The sequence below is a fragment of the Lemur catta genome, chromosome 5 (assembly GCF_020740605.2).
Source record: "Lemur catta isolate mLemCat1 chromosome 5, mLemCat1.pri, whole genome shotgun sequence".
NCBI classification, from domain to species: domain Eukaryota; kingdom Metazoa; phylum Chordata; class Mammalia; order Primates; family Lemuridae; genus Lemur; species Lemur catta.
In genome coordinates this window covers 59,486,267-59,504,027 of record NC_059132.1, presented here as the reverse complement: position 1 = coordinate 59,504,027, position 17,761 = coordinate 59,486,267, and the positions used below count along the sequence as shown (strand labels likewise).

Sequence of the window (17,761 nt, the reverse complement as noted above, 5' to 3'; positions counted from 1 at the left end):
ATGTTAGCGGAACATAACTCTTCATCGCAATGATGCCTTCCTATGTGTGTGTGTGTGCGTGTGTGTGTGTATTTTAATTCATCTAATCGAAGAGCCTAACAGATATCATCATGGATGTGGTTTTTAATGATTTTGAAAAAAAAGACAGCCTGTGGAGACAGGGATTTGAGACAGCGGCACATTTAGGTTATTGCCAATTTGAAATACTTGGTTTGTGAAGCCGAGCCCTAAGGGACGAGCTCAGTAACTGAGAAAGAGATCGTAGATAAAGAAATAAAAATGACAAGCGTAATGGAGGCTCGGCAGAGGGACTGTCAGAGCATCAGTTCATGGATGGCAATTTCGCCAGGCTGAGATTGAATAATTCATAGATTGAAATTACCCTGCTTTCACCTTTCCATTTAAACTGGCATGATCTGAATCTCTAATAAATTTTCAAGATAAAGTAAAATGCCAATTTGAATCTGAAGAGCTTTTAAAACCAGATGCTGCATCCCTGAATCTTTCGGTATCTTTCACAATTATCCTGTGAGAACAGCACTTCATCACGAAGCACCATTACCAGGGAAAATTACTGTGATTACAATAGCAACAATAGAATACCATCAAATGATCTCTAATTTACCTAATTTGCTAAGACTGGCTGTGTGGTTTTAATATCCATTGTATGTCACCATGCCCGGCATCCGTGGAACTATCTCGTGCTGGAACAAAAGTGGCATAGTATGTGTGTGTGCTACCTTAACTCTGAAAGCCAGCAAAGAACATTCTCCTAGGTTACAATGTTTTTTTCATTTGGTTTTCATTTTTCTGTTTTGGGTTTTTTTTTTCCAATGCCTCTACCCCAAATACCTGTTTTGGGAAATGGTGAGCCTGTCATGGATTGGGGGTTTATTTTTTGATACAGAAGAGCATTGACTTGCTGATTTATATACCCTATTTATTTTAGTGTATGCAAGCATGTGTTTACTAGAAGGGAGGAAAGATTCTGTTCTGGGAGAATAGTTTTAAAATGCAGTCAAGATGTAATGTATGTGTTTGTTTCTTCTTTGAAACCCCTGTCTGCTTTCAGGGAAATGTAACCCTGGTGTGATGTGTTAAAAACCTCTCAGACTGAAAAGAAGCTCAAAAAACACAACCGGTAACAACCTTGTAGAGCTTTAATTAAAAGCCTGTATGCCTGATTCAGTGATTAAATGAAACTTTGCTATGACTTTGGTTGCGTTTGTACCTGCTCACTCTCGAGTAGGAGTCTGTACTAACAGAACTTTCCCTCTGACAGGCTGTATAGTTCATCTCAGGGTAATTGTGATTCCTGAGAAGGTGCCATGGATCATAAATCCTCCCTGGAGAACAGACTATAATCATTTAATAGGCATAATGACTTCTGGAATTTTACTTTCAATAGCATGAAGATAAGTTCCTGCTAATCAAGTGATTTCTTTACGTTCGATTCTCTAAGGTAGGTTTTGGAGTTATGACAACCATCTGGGAGGAAGGGAGGATTGAAACATGCCTGTCTAATATTCTGGGCTTTTCGCTTGAGACCTCTAGCTCTGATATATTCCTTAATCCATTATCACAGCTTTACCCCTTCCTGTACCCTGTGCCCCCAAAAGTACCTTTGTCAGAGGAGGTAAGTTGTGTTTCTAATCATTTGTATGATTGCATGTATGCTTCATTGTCTGGTTTCTGTGAGTACGTAGCTTTGTATATAATCCTTTCTTTCCACTTACTGTTTATTCTCAACACCCTTGAAAAAACTCACAAATTTCCCCCCCTGTATTTTTCTAAGTACAAATGAAAACGTGATTATTTTAAAAAGTGATTTAAATATAGTTTTTGTTCTCTTTATCTAACGAAGTACATTCAAGGTTTTAATGCTTTTCAAAGGAAAGGGGAAAACAGTTTTACGTAGTGAATAATTGATTTAAAAATAGTAAGCAATTCACTAGATATCAATTATGTTACCACACTGTTTTCTTTAGATAACTCACATTTCTAATGCTGAACCCATTATTCTTTTTCTCGAGAGAGGCTCGACTGTTAGTGACAAAGGGCTTTTCAGAAGCCCATGCTGCCTATGTGCCAAAGTGTTTTCTTTTTTATTAAAACATAGTCTTGATGTTCTGCAAAGGGTTTTTAAGTTCTGGCATTTTAAAGGTGTTCAATAGTCAAACTCTGAGCAGGGTAATCATTTATTGAGCAGATTGGTTTACATGTCTCATATTTAAGTAATACAGGAATCCTAAAATCATCTAGGAATAATTGGAAATCAGACTTTCGTCATTTTGGGGGGACCCATTAAAAACTAATTCTATTTACTTGATAAAAATGGCAAATTTAGAGCTTGTCATTTTATACTTTATATTCTTGGGAAATAATAAGGGGCTTGTTTTGTTTCTTTAGGATGTAAGTGCCAGAATATTAGTCTTTTATATATGAGTAGGAATTAACTATTGTGTATTAGTGCTTGAGATTGAAATTCACTTTTTTGCCACAAAAAAAGAGATAAGATCCATCATTTAGAGCTGCTAACTGAAAAATCCTGAACTCCACTATTTATTTGAAATCAAATTTTCTTTTCAGACTTTAAGTAAGCAACTGTAAATGAACATAACATTTTAAAATAAGTTCATTGTTTACTTTTTAAACCATTATTGGCAATGTTTTCACTATTTGTGGCTATATCTTACTTATAATGCTCTAGATAAGCATGACATAGGTAAAAAAAGATTACAAGGATAACTTTACAATTGCAGGAAATTTGAAAATAAAGAATCAGCTGTGAAAGTATACTAGCAGGGGTTAATTTTGGTGAAATCTCAGACACTCATGGGTTAATTTTTTTTTTTTTTTTTGGTGGGCATGAGAAAGATAGGTAAAAAATTATCCCCTACTTCCTTACTCCCAAGTCCCAGTCACTCCAGAGCCTCAGCTGCAGTTACAAGCAGTGATTTAAAATTTAAATACCCAGAAACACACTCATGGAATCCACAAAAATGCCTACTGCTTTAAGATAGAATGAGTAAATTTTATCACTTAATAATTGCAGTCACTTCTGGACACTAGTATATTTTAGATTTCATCTCATTACTGAAGTCCAGCTTGGAGCAAAAAACAGAACTAAAGTTCTTCATGGATAATATATTAATTTCTCCTGAACCTTTGTTAACTAGTTAACAAATATTCTAGTGAATACGTGTATTTTACAAAATATAATCAAATAGGATATTCATAGTTGACAATCATAGTTGGATTTCTCTAATTAACATATTTTGCAAGAACAATGGCATAGTATATTACCTCCTAAGTTTTTTTTTTCAGAATATACAAATGTTTGGATTACATATATTGTCTTTGCACCACCTGAGTCAGAGCTACAAGTATGCCCATCCCCCACACAGTGGTCCCCCTAAGTTTTAAGTGGGTAGTAATGAAATGTGCCTTTACCAAGTACCAATATTTGTCCCATACTAGTCTGTCAAAGAAAAAAGACAAGCGAGACATAAGAAACGGATAAAGATAAAAGAAAGCACTCTATTTAGTAAGCTTCTAAAATTTTTAATGGCATGATTTAAAAAGGTTGGTAATCTTGTATCTTTTCTCCAGCATTTTATTATGAAAATTTTTAAACATACAGAAAAGCTAAAAAACTGTGAACACCCATATACCATCCACCTAGACTCTATACATAACATTTTACTGTACTTGCTTTGTCACATGTCTATCCAGTTATCCACCCTTCTACTCACCCATCAATCCATTTTCTTTTTTGGATGCATTTCAAAGTAAGTTGCAGACATCAGTAACACCTCACCCTTAAGGGTATGCCTGCTGAAATGTTTAACAAGAATTCAACATTTGTTTACAGTGCTTACTTTTAAGTAAGAGTTGTACAGGTACGACAAAGAGAGAATTTTGGAAAAAACCACACTGGTGTATTTTATGTGGCATAGTCTTTGACATGATGAGGAGCTGGATGCAAACCTCATGCTCCTATATTCTAACTTGGAAGGTACAAATCCCTCATTTGCGGTGAAGCAAAACCATTCATGGTCAAGGTAGATGGGTCTTTCCCAGCCTCAGTCTCTGTGTATCCCTCAGGTCAGCCTTCGCCACCGAGCCAGGGACTGCTGGCAACTCACCATCAGGACTGGGACAGAGGAAGTGTCAGGGCATGCATAAGTAATTCTCACGGTCTATTCTTGTTCTTGGACCATCTTTCCTTTCTCTCTCCCACAGGTGCATGAGAAATACCCATTGGCCTCTTGAATAATCACCAAATGTTCTTCCCCCTGGACTCTTCTCTGCCTCTTCCCTGTCTTCCCCGACTTTTCCCACTTGGCTTTCTCTTTTCCACTTTCTACCTACTCCTAAATTTTGTTCCTCCGAAACAAGGGAACAAATCTCTTCATTTCTCAAGTCATTCTACTGCACTCAATTTTATGGAAATGGTTATAGGAGGCAAACATGAGGGATTAAAGAATCACAAGAACTCTTAAACGGATTAGTTTCTCTTGGTGTTAATTAAAACGTAAATGAGTGGAGGATTGCCCTCTCAAGACCTCGTCACTAATTCATCTCTTGGATCCAGTCTTGTGGATGAAGTTTATCGTTCCTCCTTTAACTGAACCCTGCACCACGCTTCTCTGAGATTTGTGTTTGTGTAGCTCCTAAGAATGAGGGAACTTTCTGTGCTTCCAAAATCCGCTGAGTTTCGTAGACTACAGTTTCCTGTCACTAACCCTGGTCTGTGGCATTTCCATTCAGGAGCTTCACAAGGCCTAATGCCCTTGGCTCTTGGCCTCCAGGTAGGGAAGTTCCCAAAGCTTTGGGGGAGACAAGGCAGTCACCTTCTGTGGAGCTTCTTCCTCGGGCCATTTTTCTGTTTAATTCAGTTCAGCATGCCTAAAGCTTTCATTGGATAGTTAACACTGAGTCGAACCTTGGCTGGAATTCTACCAATATGACTATTTTTATAAAGTAGTAATTGGATATAACAAACTGGTTAAGCGTTTAGGCTCTGTAGTAAGACAAACCTGGATTATAATCTCAATTTTACAACTTAACTAGCAGCATTACTCCAGGCAAATTACTGAAGTATTTTAAGCTTCACTTCTTCAAAGGGTTGCTATGAGTATTAAATGGCATTTCTATATGTAAATTATATACAATTTCTATATAATGCATTTAGCACAATACCAGGCACCTAATTGGTACTCACTATGTATTAGTGTCATTATAACCATCATCATCATCATCTCAATAGAAGGTACCATCCTCCGACAACTCAGCTGACCCTGCATCAATTAGGGTCATCTCATAGATCCCAGGAGACTACCCTCTCTTCCATGTCCAGATTTGCGTATCCTAATAGACCTCCCATTGAAGTTCTCTTTTTTAAGGTCTGAAAATATCCCTAACTTTCAGCTTTTGGGGGGCTCCAATGAATGATTAAATTTGATAATTTTCTCAATTCTCAAAATTCAAGGAACAAAAAGAGAAAGAGTTTTAGGAAGTATAGAGAGGTAATATGCCTGGGATTGTGCGGGTGTTTTACACACAATAAATTATTGACGTGTAAATGTCATTCTGTTCATCATAACACACCACAGGGGCCAGTACAACAGTGTCTGAAGCCAGAGAGCCAGGCCTGGAATCCTGATTTTGCTGCTTACTAACCATGTGACCTTGGGTGAGTTGTTAACCCCTCTTTGTTTCTCAGTTTCCTTACACAAAAAGTAAGACAATGGTACCTTTCTCTTAGGGTAGGAGTGAGGATTAATTTAGTTAATACCTGCAAAACACTTAGAAGAATGTCTGGAATATAGTGGGTGCCATGGAAGCATTTGTTAAATAACAAAGGAAAAATGAAAGATGAACAAATTAAAGTTCAGAGAAGTGATCAACTTGTTTTCAGTCTCATAGTGAGTTAGTGAAAGATCCATCACCCAACACAGATTTTTTTTCAGATACAGGGTCTTACTCTGTCATCCAGGCTGAAGTCCAGAGGCCCAATCATAGCTCACTATAACCTTGAATTCCTTGGCTAAAGGGCTCCTCCCACCTCAGCCTCCCAAATAGCTGGAACTATAGGTGTGAGCCACCACGCCCGGCTAACTTTTAAATTTTTTGTATACAGACGGGGTCTCACTGTGTTGTCCAGACTGGTCTTGAACTCCTGGTCTCTAGCAATCCTCCTGCTTCAGTCTCCCAAGTCTCTGGGATTATAGGTTTGAGCCACCATGCCCTACCCAACACAGATATTCAAACATTAGGTCTATTTCTAAAAATTGCACAGAAATTAAGTTTGTATTTTATACCTTCCATATTTTGTATTTTTTCTTTCAATACTGCGGTTTTATTCCCTTTTCAAGTTAATTTCTTATTCCCAACCAATAAATCTGTTGAGACAGGTCAGTATTTCATTTATGTGTGTTAACTACTCTAGAAAAAGAGCAAATGCCACCCCTCCACCCCCCCCCACCCCCGCAACTCACACAAGTGCCATTGTACTGTGCCATAGAGTATCATTACACAAGTAATACAGGTATGGGAAGAGATCAGGAAAATTGGGACAATGCACAGAGGCATAAAAATACATTGAGAATGAACTGTGTCTGCCTTCTAGGCTGCAGGCTCACTATAAAACACCAGAGGCCTTCTTTCCCTTCTCTTCCCAAGAACCCGCGGGGGACTTTGGGTTGCAGCGGTCTGGGCTTTTCTTAGTCCCAGAGGCAAGTGAACAGTCCCTTGTTTCCAAAAATGCTCATAGAGGTGAGTCAACTGGAAGTCCAGTAAACTGGGATTTCTAGATAAGAAAGGGTTGGAGGCTTTGTACCTCCAGGGATGGTGGGGACCCGCCCTGCGTTCCAGTGGGTGATTGCCCAGGAGCTGTGATGTCATCAGCAGAGGTGCTGGCTGTGACAATAGGCATGTGAGCCTAGACAGGGAAACCAGGAACTCCCTTTCCTAAATTCCAGTCCTGCTTATGCTCAAGGATTCTCCACAATCCCAAGGGATGGAAGAGGAATACTAGAACTCCAAAACGTGAGTCAGCTTCCCTCGGACACTGACTAGTGGTGAAAACCAGACTTAATTTGTTTAGAAACATTATAAAGGACCCAAGCATCAGGAGGAATTCGTGTCTGTTACCTGAACAACACTCTTCTTGTTTGTGTAGCTTAGTGTGCCTGATTATTTGCTCAGGATAAATTCCTGGAAATAAAATGAACTTAAAAAAAAAATGAGTCCAAATGTTTCAAGGCTTTGTGTACATACTGCATCTTATTTATAAGTTTTGTATTTTTCAAGTCCACTGATTCTTCTATTTATCCCTGACAAAATGTTATTAGGGAAAGGAGGAAAAGCAAAATTAGCCAAGCTAATTGATCATTAAGCCTAATCGACCATTAAGTATAAATTTCCATTTCTAATCTATCCCATCCCAGAAGACTTCAATTACTGGATTGCTTTATTGATAAACCCAAGAGATAGTTAATCATTATGTCCTTAAACAAACAATATACATTTCCACATGAGAAAGTGACATATACTTTATTAGTTATGCAGACTGTCAGGAAATTATCTAAAAGACCAGAAACAGGCACTAGAATACATAGAAGTCAATCTGATCAGGCCCCTCAAAACCTGCGTGACATCTCTTAGTGGCTTCCCGGTAGCCTTACGGCAAAACCCAACCTGATGGCAAACTTTCCAATTGTACAACCTTGGACAAGCTCCCGCACTTCTCTGAGCTTCAGTTTCCTCTTTTGTAAGCGGTGGGTAGCAATAGGGCTCACTTCATGTGGTTGTTAGGAGAATTAAAAGAGTTAATACGTGGAATGTACTAGAGAAGGACCTGCTACCCCACGAGCACGGTATAGACATCATTGCCATGAGCGTGCAGCACGACACCCGCGTGCATCTCCTGCCTGGCTGCCCCGTGTCCTGCCTCCCTGGCCCCTTACCTCAGGCCCCACCATAAGGCAATACCTTCCATCCTCCAAACTTGCCACAGTCTCATTTTTCCTGCCCTTGTATATGCTGCCTGGAATGACCTTTATCCCCATCTTTTCTCGATGAATTCTCCTATCCGCCATCCAGATTTAGCGCCTATGTTAGCCCTTTCCCTGCAAAACCTTTCAGTCTGAGCTGGACACCCCTCTTATGTTCGCTTCTGAGGCTGAGCAGAGTTTAGTTCAATCGCCCATCAGACTTGCTCAGTAGTCGCTTATTGAATAACTGCATCTGTCATAGGATCATTGGGGGGAAACAAGACCCTTTATATTTTCAGAGTGTTTTAAGCATTTCTACGCACATTTCATTTGATCCATATGGAACCAACCACTTTTACAGATGTGGGAACAGAGGCTCAGGGAGGTTAAAGGCCTTGTCCAAGATGCCATAGCAAGCAAGAGGCAGTGCTGGGACTGAGGCTCTGTCCCCTGACACCCCTCCTGGCAGGCAGTGCTTTCTTTGTGTCACACAGCTTCATCTTTGTAAACCAGTCTTTGGAAGACACCGAGTGTGCTTTCAAGGGAGGGCTGATCTCTCCAAGGAGGGGTTAGAAAGTTAGAGTTGGCAGCATGAACCCTGGAGACGAATGAGCTGGTTGGAAGTGTGGAGTAGCCTGGTGAGAGAAAGGAGAAGAGACCAGGGCTTGGGGAGGTGATCTGGGAAGGTGGAGAGTGGACTGCAGGTGATGTGCCTTGCCCTTGGGTTGGAGAAGCAGATCTGAGCTCTACCACTCACTTCCACAGAGAACTTTAGGCCATCGAATGTCCTTCTGGCTTTCTTTCCTTTGTGCCTGCCTCTGAATAAGACACTTTAAAATCTGCCTCTGTGATTCATGCCCACAGCCACGTGGAGGCAACTCCAAGTTCACCAACCCAATGGAAAGTGGCTGCCTGCCTTCCACTTGCCTCCAATACGCTGTGAACTTTCCATTCAGAAACTGTGATCGATATTCCACAAGGTACCTTTCTCTGCTAAATCGTCGTGCTTGGTTTTGAGAAGACGGGGGTGGCAAGAAGGATGCACCCTTGACCACAGGTGCATTTATGCTCAAGAAGAAGGAGTGCTCTTCAGAATTTCACGTCCCAGATACCAGTAAGGAAGGGGGTGAGACAGAAAATGTTTAATGTCATTTTCCCTCCTTGGAGTCTTATAATGAAATGGACTTTTATTAGAAGTTTTGTAAAACTAAGCTGAAGAGTTCTCTCACACTGCCTTTAATTTTCAGTCCATTCTCCTTTCCAAAGTAGGATCATGGTTGTTATTTATGTATTACTTTCCAATTTTCAAACAGGTCTCACGTGTGTTATCTATTTCTCACAACCCTGCAGTTGGACCATACAGAAGCTAAACCACTGAAAGTCATCCTGATGGCAATCGAGCAGATCAGACGTGCAGGGGCTCCCGACTGCAGACACAGGGTCTTTCTTCACCTCTCTGAGGCTATTCCTGCCATCTAAGGCAAGCCCACCCAGGCAGCAAGTAGAAGCATGGGTGAGCTCTCCTTAGCACCAAAGCCTCCTGAGATCGAATGTTGAAGATGAGCAGTTTTGGAAGGAGAAGGATTGAGTGAATTTTTATACCAAGTTCAACAAAGGCAAGGCCGTCTTTTTAAGTGTTGTACTAGGAGCATTAGCTATTTGGGCAGAGTAACCTGAAATGTTTATGAATTGTAGCCTCAAAAAAGATTTTATGCATTGAGGGTGCTGGGCTTTTGTGATGAGGCCTTAGTTTCTTAATTTTTAAGATGTGGCTAATAACAATTCTCTTGTAATGTCGTTAGGGTCAGCAGTAGCACGTACTCCCAACACCGAACACCAGCTCCTAAGTAGATGCTCAATAAACATGTGTCAAATGGCTGAAATGAATTAGAGTTAACTTACAGTGCACTTTGCATAGAACCTGGTGAAAACAAGAGCTTTTAGCTATCCAAACCGCAGAGGAAATAGATGCTAATGAATTTCCCTAAACAAATTTGGTCACGTAATAAGAATAAATATTTGTGAAAGAGATCATTTGTTCAGTTACTGTGAAACCAATCCCAGTTCTTATGCTGGTAACTTAAAAGACTAGAGGGGAAGAAAGTCTCTTTTCAATCATCTTTAAACATGGTGAAGAAAAAGAACTTGACCTCAGTCTTTCTCAGTCTTTCTGGATAACAAGTACAGGCTGGCAGGAATCTTTGGTGGGTTTGTGATGTTCAGGCCACTGCTACACCAAAATTGCACCACATTTGCAAACCTTCTGTAAGTTCACAATGCTACATTGTCTTCCCTCCCCTAGGGGGAAAGGTTAGCTCAAATTGCCCTTAGGGAACCTGGTGTCACCAAAACTACAGTACGATATGAAGCAGAAATAAACCGTGGGCTCTCAACATGTTTGCCAAGTGATTTACAACTGTGTTTACTTAAAAATTAGCAGAACACACAATCTTTTATGATATTATGTCTAGGGCAGTTTTGTGACTCTACTGTAAAATGCTCACATCATATTCAAGTAGCTGTGTCACATTTACCTAAGAGGATCTTAGATTAATTTTTAGCTTTATCTAAATGCATTTCAGTACACTAAACAAATCTTGATTTCTTGATATTTTACATATACCTCATTCATTGAGTACAAGTACCTTTTTTTAATGATATACTTGAAACCAATTTTGAATGAGAGGAATGGCATTGCACTTAGAACCTCTAAAACAAAGTGCCTTTGGAAGTCTTCCGATGCAGTGGATTCAGGCCTAGAAGGACTGAAGAAGGGGTGAGGCATCTTGTATTTTTGGCATCTCACAGTGCTTTGAGAGGTGGGAAATTACAGCTTTAAAATAGCAAATCATATGATCATAGACTTCATGAAATCATCTGGCCAGTCCTCAGGATTAAGGAAACTGAATGTCTAAATCTTCCAAGACACATAATAATGAATATTTCTCAATTGGAAGCTCTTCAAAGATAGAGGCATGGCTGACTGCCTCAGCAGCCTGACATGAGGGTTAAGACAGTTTTTCCTATGTCCAACTGAGACTTCTCTTGTCTTCTAAATGAGATATGAAAAATAATTGATCCGTCTTCTTGCGGCAGACACATAGCTTGATAGAACTGATACCCATCCTAATCTCTTTTTTCTTTCCTGCCTCTACTATAGAAACTGGGAAAGTTAAATACTTACTTTCCCAGCTTCCTTTGTAGCTGGGAGCGAGGATGTGAGAGCTCAGGCTGGTGTTCAGTGGATGAATACCTCCTGGGGGTGGCGGCCAGGCCAGGCTCTGGACAAGCTTTTGTATTCCTGACAAAACGTGACCCAATGTGTGTGGCACTGCCGCCTTTCCTTTCTTCCTGCCTTAAATGCAGAAGTGGTACCCGGAGGTGCAGTACCATCTTGGAATCATGAGGCCAAGGCCAAGGGAATCAGAGACATTGGCTCTCATTTTTGAGCTCTTGAACCACTGCCAGCAACCACTGGCCTGCAAACTTCTAATAAGAAAAATCTACCCCTATTCCTTCAGGCCACTATCCTTTGTTTTTCTATTGTTTGCAGTTGACCTCAATCCTGTCTGAAATGTACCACCTAAAAGATTTCACATGGCTAAAGAGACATAAATCCATTCAGCTTCCCAAGGTAGGTGCTGTTCTCACACTGCACTCTTTTTTTTTTAAATTTCAGATTATGGGGGTACAAATGTTTTGGTTACATAAATTGCTTTTGTACCATTGCACTGCACTCTTCTAAGCTCCTCCTCACTCCAATCCAACCAGGCTCAGGAAGGCATTGGCTCCTTTGTTGCCTTTCTCCATTCATCCCAGGTCAACTTCTCTTGGCCCCTCCACCCCTAGATCCACTCCATCCTTAAAGGCATGTACTTGCTAGCTGCCTTTCCTGCAGACAGCACCCTGCACCCCAGTGAGATCCTTCTGTGTGGTCACTCTGTTGCTTAGAGTTTCTTCTGGGGTCCCAATTGTGGCCACATGGTCCCATTGTTTCTGTGAAAGCTTTTGCACTTGTTAGACCACATGTCTTGATTTGAATTTATGGGGGGAAGGATAAAAATAAAATTAATTCCATTCCTCTTAGTCCACTCTTAGTTTGAAGAACAGGATCATCGATGGTTCCCATTTTAACGTCCTCACAAAACAAATTGTCAAGTTACAGCCCAGTTCCTCTGCTTCTACAAGTCCCTCTACTGGAATTGCAAAGGAAATGCAAGATAAATACATCAGACAGGATGAAGAAGCTCCGTTGATAGCCATAGGTCACTTAGAAAATGCCATGCAGCGTTAGTTCTTCCATCATTCCTGGCAACCATGGACCTTCTATAATAAAAAGGAGTTTCTTCTTCTTCTTTTTTTCTTTGTAGAGATAGGGTCTTGCTATTTCGCCCACGCTAGTCTTGAACTCCTGGTCTTCTGGCCTCAAGCAATCCTCCCACTTCAGCCTGCCCAAGTGCTGGGACTACAGGTGTGAGCCACCATGCCCAGCCTCCAGAAACTTCTTTATAACCAGACCTCCATTCATGCAAAAGTTTTTTTAATAAGACTTAATTTCTCTTCAGTCAAAATAAGCAAACTTATCCCTGGAAATTAGTTACTATAAGTAAAATAAGATGATTGAATTAGATTATCTTTAAGGTTCCTTCTAGCTTCAAATTTATGATTAGAATTACCTTTCCAGACTTCTGTTTGATGAAAATAACATCTCTCCAAATGATCAAGTGATATCTTAGGGAACTAAGCAAAACTACTTTCCTTCTCTTCCTGAACAGTTCCTAAAGCCAGTGAGACGAGTCAGAGGAAGGTAGAGGCTCACAACTGGGGGAGAGAGAGACACACACACACAGGTCCAGAATGGGAAATCAGAGCCCAAATAGGGTGAGGAGGGGTGGCCTCGCGTAGAGGGTCAGAGCCCAACAAGCAAGAGCAACCCAATAACTAAATATGTTAAGAATAATGGAAACCATGTTTCTCATGATCAAAGAAGGGAGGTTCAAAAACAGAAATGGAGAAAACTAGAATGAACCTGTGGAGTTAGATTGGAAGTGGAGAAATCAGGTGATGGTTTTAAATATACAGATAGACACAGAAATAAATACAGATGTAAATGTGTGTGCAAATGTATATTGGCCTATATATTCTGTGGCTCTGTCCACCAAGAGTGCTGGAAACAGTAATACCAGTAATACACCAGTGATACCAGAGCAGTGAGCACACTGGGGTCCAGATCCTGGCTTCTCTGTTGAAAGGAACCAGGGCTGCTTGGAGAGATATGCCAGAACCCAAGAAAATGCTCAAAGCATGATGGGGTCATGTACAAAAGCACAGAAGCCAGCTTGAATGGGCACCTACTGGCCAAATCCAGGATAATTGGAGCATCATTATAAATCATTACGTGAACAGTTTAAACAAAGTGAAAATTTTGAAGAAGAATGGGATATTTACATACTTTCAAAGCATTGTCCCTCAGTATATGCATTCATTAGGGAAAAAGAGTAACTTTGCAGTAGACAAGCCTGGCACACATTAAAAAGCAACTGAACTGAACACCGCTGTAAGGGGGTACGTTGAAATCACGCATCACCTAGCAGGTTGCAAAGGGAAGAACACAACACCACTGCCAAAGATGCGCAGTCTGTACCTCAGCATGAGGGACCGTCCAGCCGGGGGGCATTCTATCAAGAGAGTCTCCTGTACATACAGTTTGAAAGTGTGTTGGATTCATGGAAACCAAAAAGAAAAAAAAAAAGATTGAGGAACTGTTTCTAACAGACAAAAAGTAAATAGCTCTGATAGCTAAATGCAATGTGTGATTCTGGATTGGAGTGTTTTGCTATAAAATGCATCACTGAGACAACTGGGGAAATGTGAATAGGTGCTAAGGATTCTAGGGTAAGAATGTATCAGTGTTAGTGTCCTGATTTTGATGGTTGTATCATAGTCCAGTAGGAGAATGTTCCTTGATGGTAGGAAAAATCTACAATAAAGTATTCTGGGTGATGGGATATCAGGTCACCAACTTACCTTCAGACGGTTAAGAAAAGTTCTTTGTACTATAGGTCCTATGTTCCTGTAAATTTGTGATTATGTTTAAAGTTCAAAATGAAGCATGGTTTATAATGAGTCTAAAACCGAACCCAATAAATCTTAAAAGCAAAATCAACAGTTTCCCAGTTTCCCATTATCAACAAGCTGACAGTAACCTGTTTGTTGTAGAGTTTGTACAAGCATAAACTCAACTTTATTACTGGATACAAGTATATACTTAGCTTACTTGACAGGCACTTACTAGACACCTAATTAATGCAAGGCGAAGTGCTAAAAGGATTTTTTTAAAATAAGTCTTATATGACCGTGCCTGCAAAGAGCTTGCAACCTGATTACATATGCACACACAATCCCTCTGTGTGATTCTAGTGGACAAGCACTCATTTAAACTTTTTCCTAAAACAACTAACTGCAGGAAGGAAAGGAAATTAAACTACGGGTCCAGAGTTGGTTTAATAGCTCAAAGAAGAGCAGACACATTCATAGTAAATTGTAGATTCCTGGAGCCTGACTCTTGTGGCCTACATTTGTGTGTGCATGACATATCTTACATCTTTATAATATCTACACATACATACTTGATAAAATCTCTCTAGTGACTCTTGTCTTTTACCTTTACCGTGGAATGATGATACATACATTGGAAATAGACTCGTCAAATGAGGAACTGTTTATTTTTTAAAGCAATGGACACTTCAAAAGGTCCAGTTGCCCAGTGGCTATTGTTAAACCAGGTGGATTACACTTCAAAGAGGAACATGGGCTTCCTCAAATAACCTCTTGCTACCCAGCAACTTGGTAGTGCATGTCCATTGCTTATTCAACTGAGTTTCTTTTATTATTATTATTTCAAAATATTAAAGGGGGTACAAATGTTTTAGGTTACATGATCATTTTTGTAATGCTTTAGTCCCAGCTGTAGGTGTACCCATCACCCAAATAGTGTTCATAGTACCCATTAGGTTGGGTACATTCCCACTCCCCCCAGTTGCTCTCCACTGAGTTTTACTTCCCTCATTCAACTGAGCTTTTATTCCTACTTGTGAAAGCCAGGTCCAGATGCCAGCACCTCTCCAGTCAAAAATTTCTAAAATCCCCCAATGTAAATTTTTTTCTCTCATCAAATAGATTAGGAATAGCAATATAATTCTTATTAATATTAAACTAGTGTGCATAAAAGAGAAAAACTTAAGGAGGTTTTCAGCTTAAATGGACAGGGAGGGATCATTTTCCATTTCTGAGTTTGGATTTCAAATAGACTTGTGTAACTTAGTTATAGTTACCTAACCAGATCTCAGGGCACAGTCCCTTCATATGATTGGCTAAATCAAGTCTTTCTTTCATTTTGGTAAAACCACATTCTATTTTTGTATTTATTTTGTACTCTATGTTAGTGGTCATGGGTTCTTTAACTTCGTTTATTTATTTAACAAATGTCTCTAAGGACGTACTGCTTGTCAGGCATTAAACTAGTCACTGAGAACTATCAATTAATAAGATCACTATGGTCCCTGCCCTCCTAGGGCTTCACTCTGTTCTGTGTATGTATAATAACCCTGACACTGAACTGCAAAGCTATATGCAAGTATGGAGAAACTTCAGAGTTTATCCATAGTCAGGGGTCCTGGCAAAACAAATTACTGCATGAAACGGTGAAAACTTTATTGGAGATTATTGAGGTTAAGACTGATAAACACTTGTCCTGGTTGCGTTACAACCACCTTTTCTAGAAAAATGCAGTTGACAACTGTATTTTGAAATTTTGAGGGTTTTTATTTTTGTTGATGTTTAATCTACATAGTAAATAAAAATCTTACCTATGTTTCAGCCGTAATGATGACCCTGTTGACCAATTACCTGGTTTGTTTTCTCTAGAAGTTGGGATGGATTTTCCCCGTTTATTTCATCCACATTCTCCCATCTGGTTTCTTTGATGCTGAATGGAAATGGGCCTTAGCATACACAGAAATATCTTGAGATGACTCCTGTGTATCAATCTGCCTAGAGTGGGTGTGTCCTGATTAATTCCATTCTCTTACATGTTCACACAGTTAATAATGGTGAATCATTTGTTGCATTAGTTAGGATGGGCTAGGTTATACCACAGTAACAAGCAGCCCCTAAATATCAGTGGCTTTCAAAGAAACAAAAATGATTTACTATTAGTATTTTTGTTTTTACTTAAGCCAAGACTCTTCGGGGAAGCTCTTTGGATGGCTCAGCAAAAAATCTCCTTATCAAAATAGGCTTCTGTGATGCTAAGGCAGAAGAGGTTGCACAACCAAGCACTGGTGATTAGATGCTTTGACTCTAATCTGTCATCTCCACTCATATTTCATTGGTCAGAGCCAAGTATATGACCAGGCCTAAACTCAGGGAGCTAAAGAAATGCAGTCCCTTGTGTTTCCAAAAAAGGAACTAAAAATATCAGCAAGCAGCACTGATGGCTCCCTGTCTGCCATGGTGGGTAATGTCTAATCAAGGGTGCATGAAAGGCTAAGAGTTATTAGAATTCTAGAATTTGAAAACTACATAAAAAACTTTAGTGGTCGCTCCAGTGATTTCTGAAAAATGATACTCTGTTTTAAAATAACAAGACTATTTGTTTACTCATATGTTATAATTAGCATGCTTTCTACTCCCTGTTTTTCATCTTTTTTGTACTTTTGTCACTCAGAAAAGTGGCAGTGAATTGCACCAAAAACATAGTAAGTGCTTACAACTCATTTGTGGATTGATTAACACCATCATAAAGAACCCACATTTGTAGAGGCAACAGAATGACATATTGTGTTTCATGTCTAAAGTCACAAGGCAGTGACAGAGCCAGAAAGAGACTTTCATGCTTCTTGCCATGAGCCACAAGAGTACTTTTATTACTTCCTTGAGAAAAGTTGGCCCCAGAAGAGTTCTTCATTTGTTGGCAGTTTCCAAAGGTGATTACTGCTTTTAGCCTTGGACTGTACTCATGCACCGAGTGTTAGGAGCAATAATGGTGCAAACAATGTCAGACACAGCTAAAGGAAATATCCTGACTGCAGGTCACTCCACAGTGTCTGCCCAAAGAAAGTACAAAGCTACTACTCTTCTTTCAAGACTCAGCTCCAATGTTACCCCCTCTGTAGAGGTATTGCTAATTCCCAATCAGAATTAGTAGTTTGTATGGCTTTGTCTATCTTCTTGTGCTACGTAGTCAAATTTATACTAATAGTGTGTCTACCTCCTTTACTGGATTTTGAGCTCCCTGAATCTGCTATTATTAAGACTTCTTACTCCTAGCACCTGAGAGAATTCTTAGAAAACACAACAAAACAAATCTTTGCTGAATTGCATAGGAGACCTGCATTCACTTGAAAACCCCAAATTGTAGTACTTGCCTCACCCCCTTGCTGTGTTTTAAAATTACAAACCAACATCTATATGCAAAGCAGGAGCAGGATGGGACAGCCTGTGTTTGTATTCTCAGCCCAATGCACACACCAGGCCGAAATAGAGAATTGAATTCCATTTTGGAGCCGAGGCCTCGGGTCCAATTTAATTTTGATCCCCAAATGACCAAGCTGATTAATTGTCAGGTCTAGCCTTTCTTCACAGTCAACCTCAATCCTTCGTAATTTGCCATGAAATTAGTGGGAGTTGGCTGTTTCAGGCATGAATAGCGTAGGTCTTGTTCAAATCTCCCCAGGCCTTATTTAGGCAAGGTGGGGGTG

General features: G+C 39.9%; 1 long non-coding RNA gene across 4 annotated transcripts; it reads left to right on the top strand.

The window, feature by feature from the left end:
• The first annotated feature begins 1,390 nt into the window (after positions 1-1,390).
• On the top strand, positions 1,391-10,027 carry LOC123638920. Of its 4 annotated transcripts, XR_006735516.1 has the most exons (5): positions 1,391-1,462; positions 5,619-5,698; positions 6,635-6,780; positions 8,865-8,980; positions 9,351-10,027. It is a non-coding gene; the product is annotated as an uncharacterized LOC123638920 (long non-coding RNA). The 4 variants fall into 4 exon arrangements; XR_006735514.1 differs by lacking the exon at positions 6,635-6,780; XR_006735517.1 differs by lacking the exon at positions 6,635-6,780 and having other exon boundaries at positions 8,865-9,114.
• Positions 10,028-17,761: the final 7,734 nt, after the last annotated feature.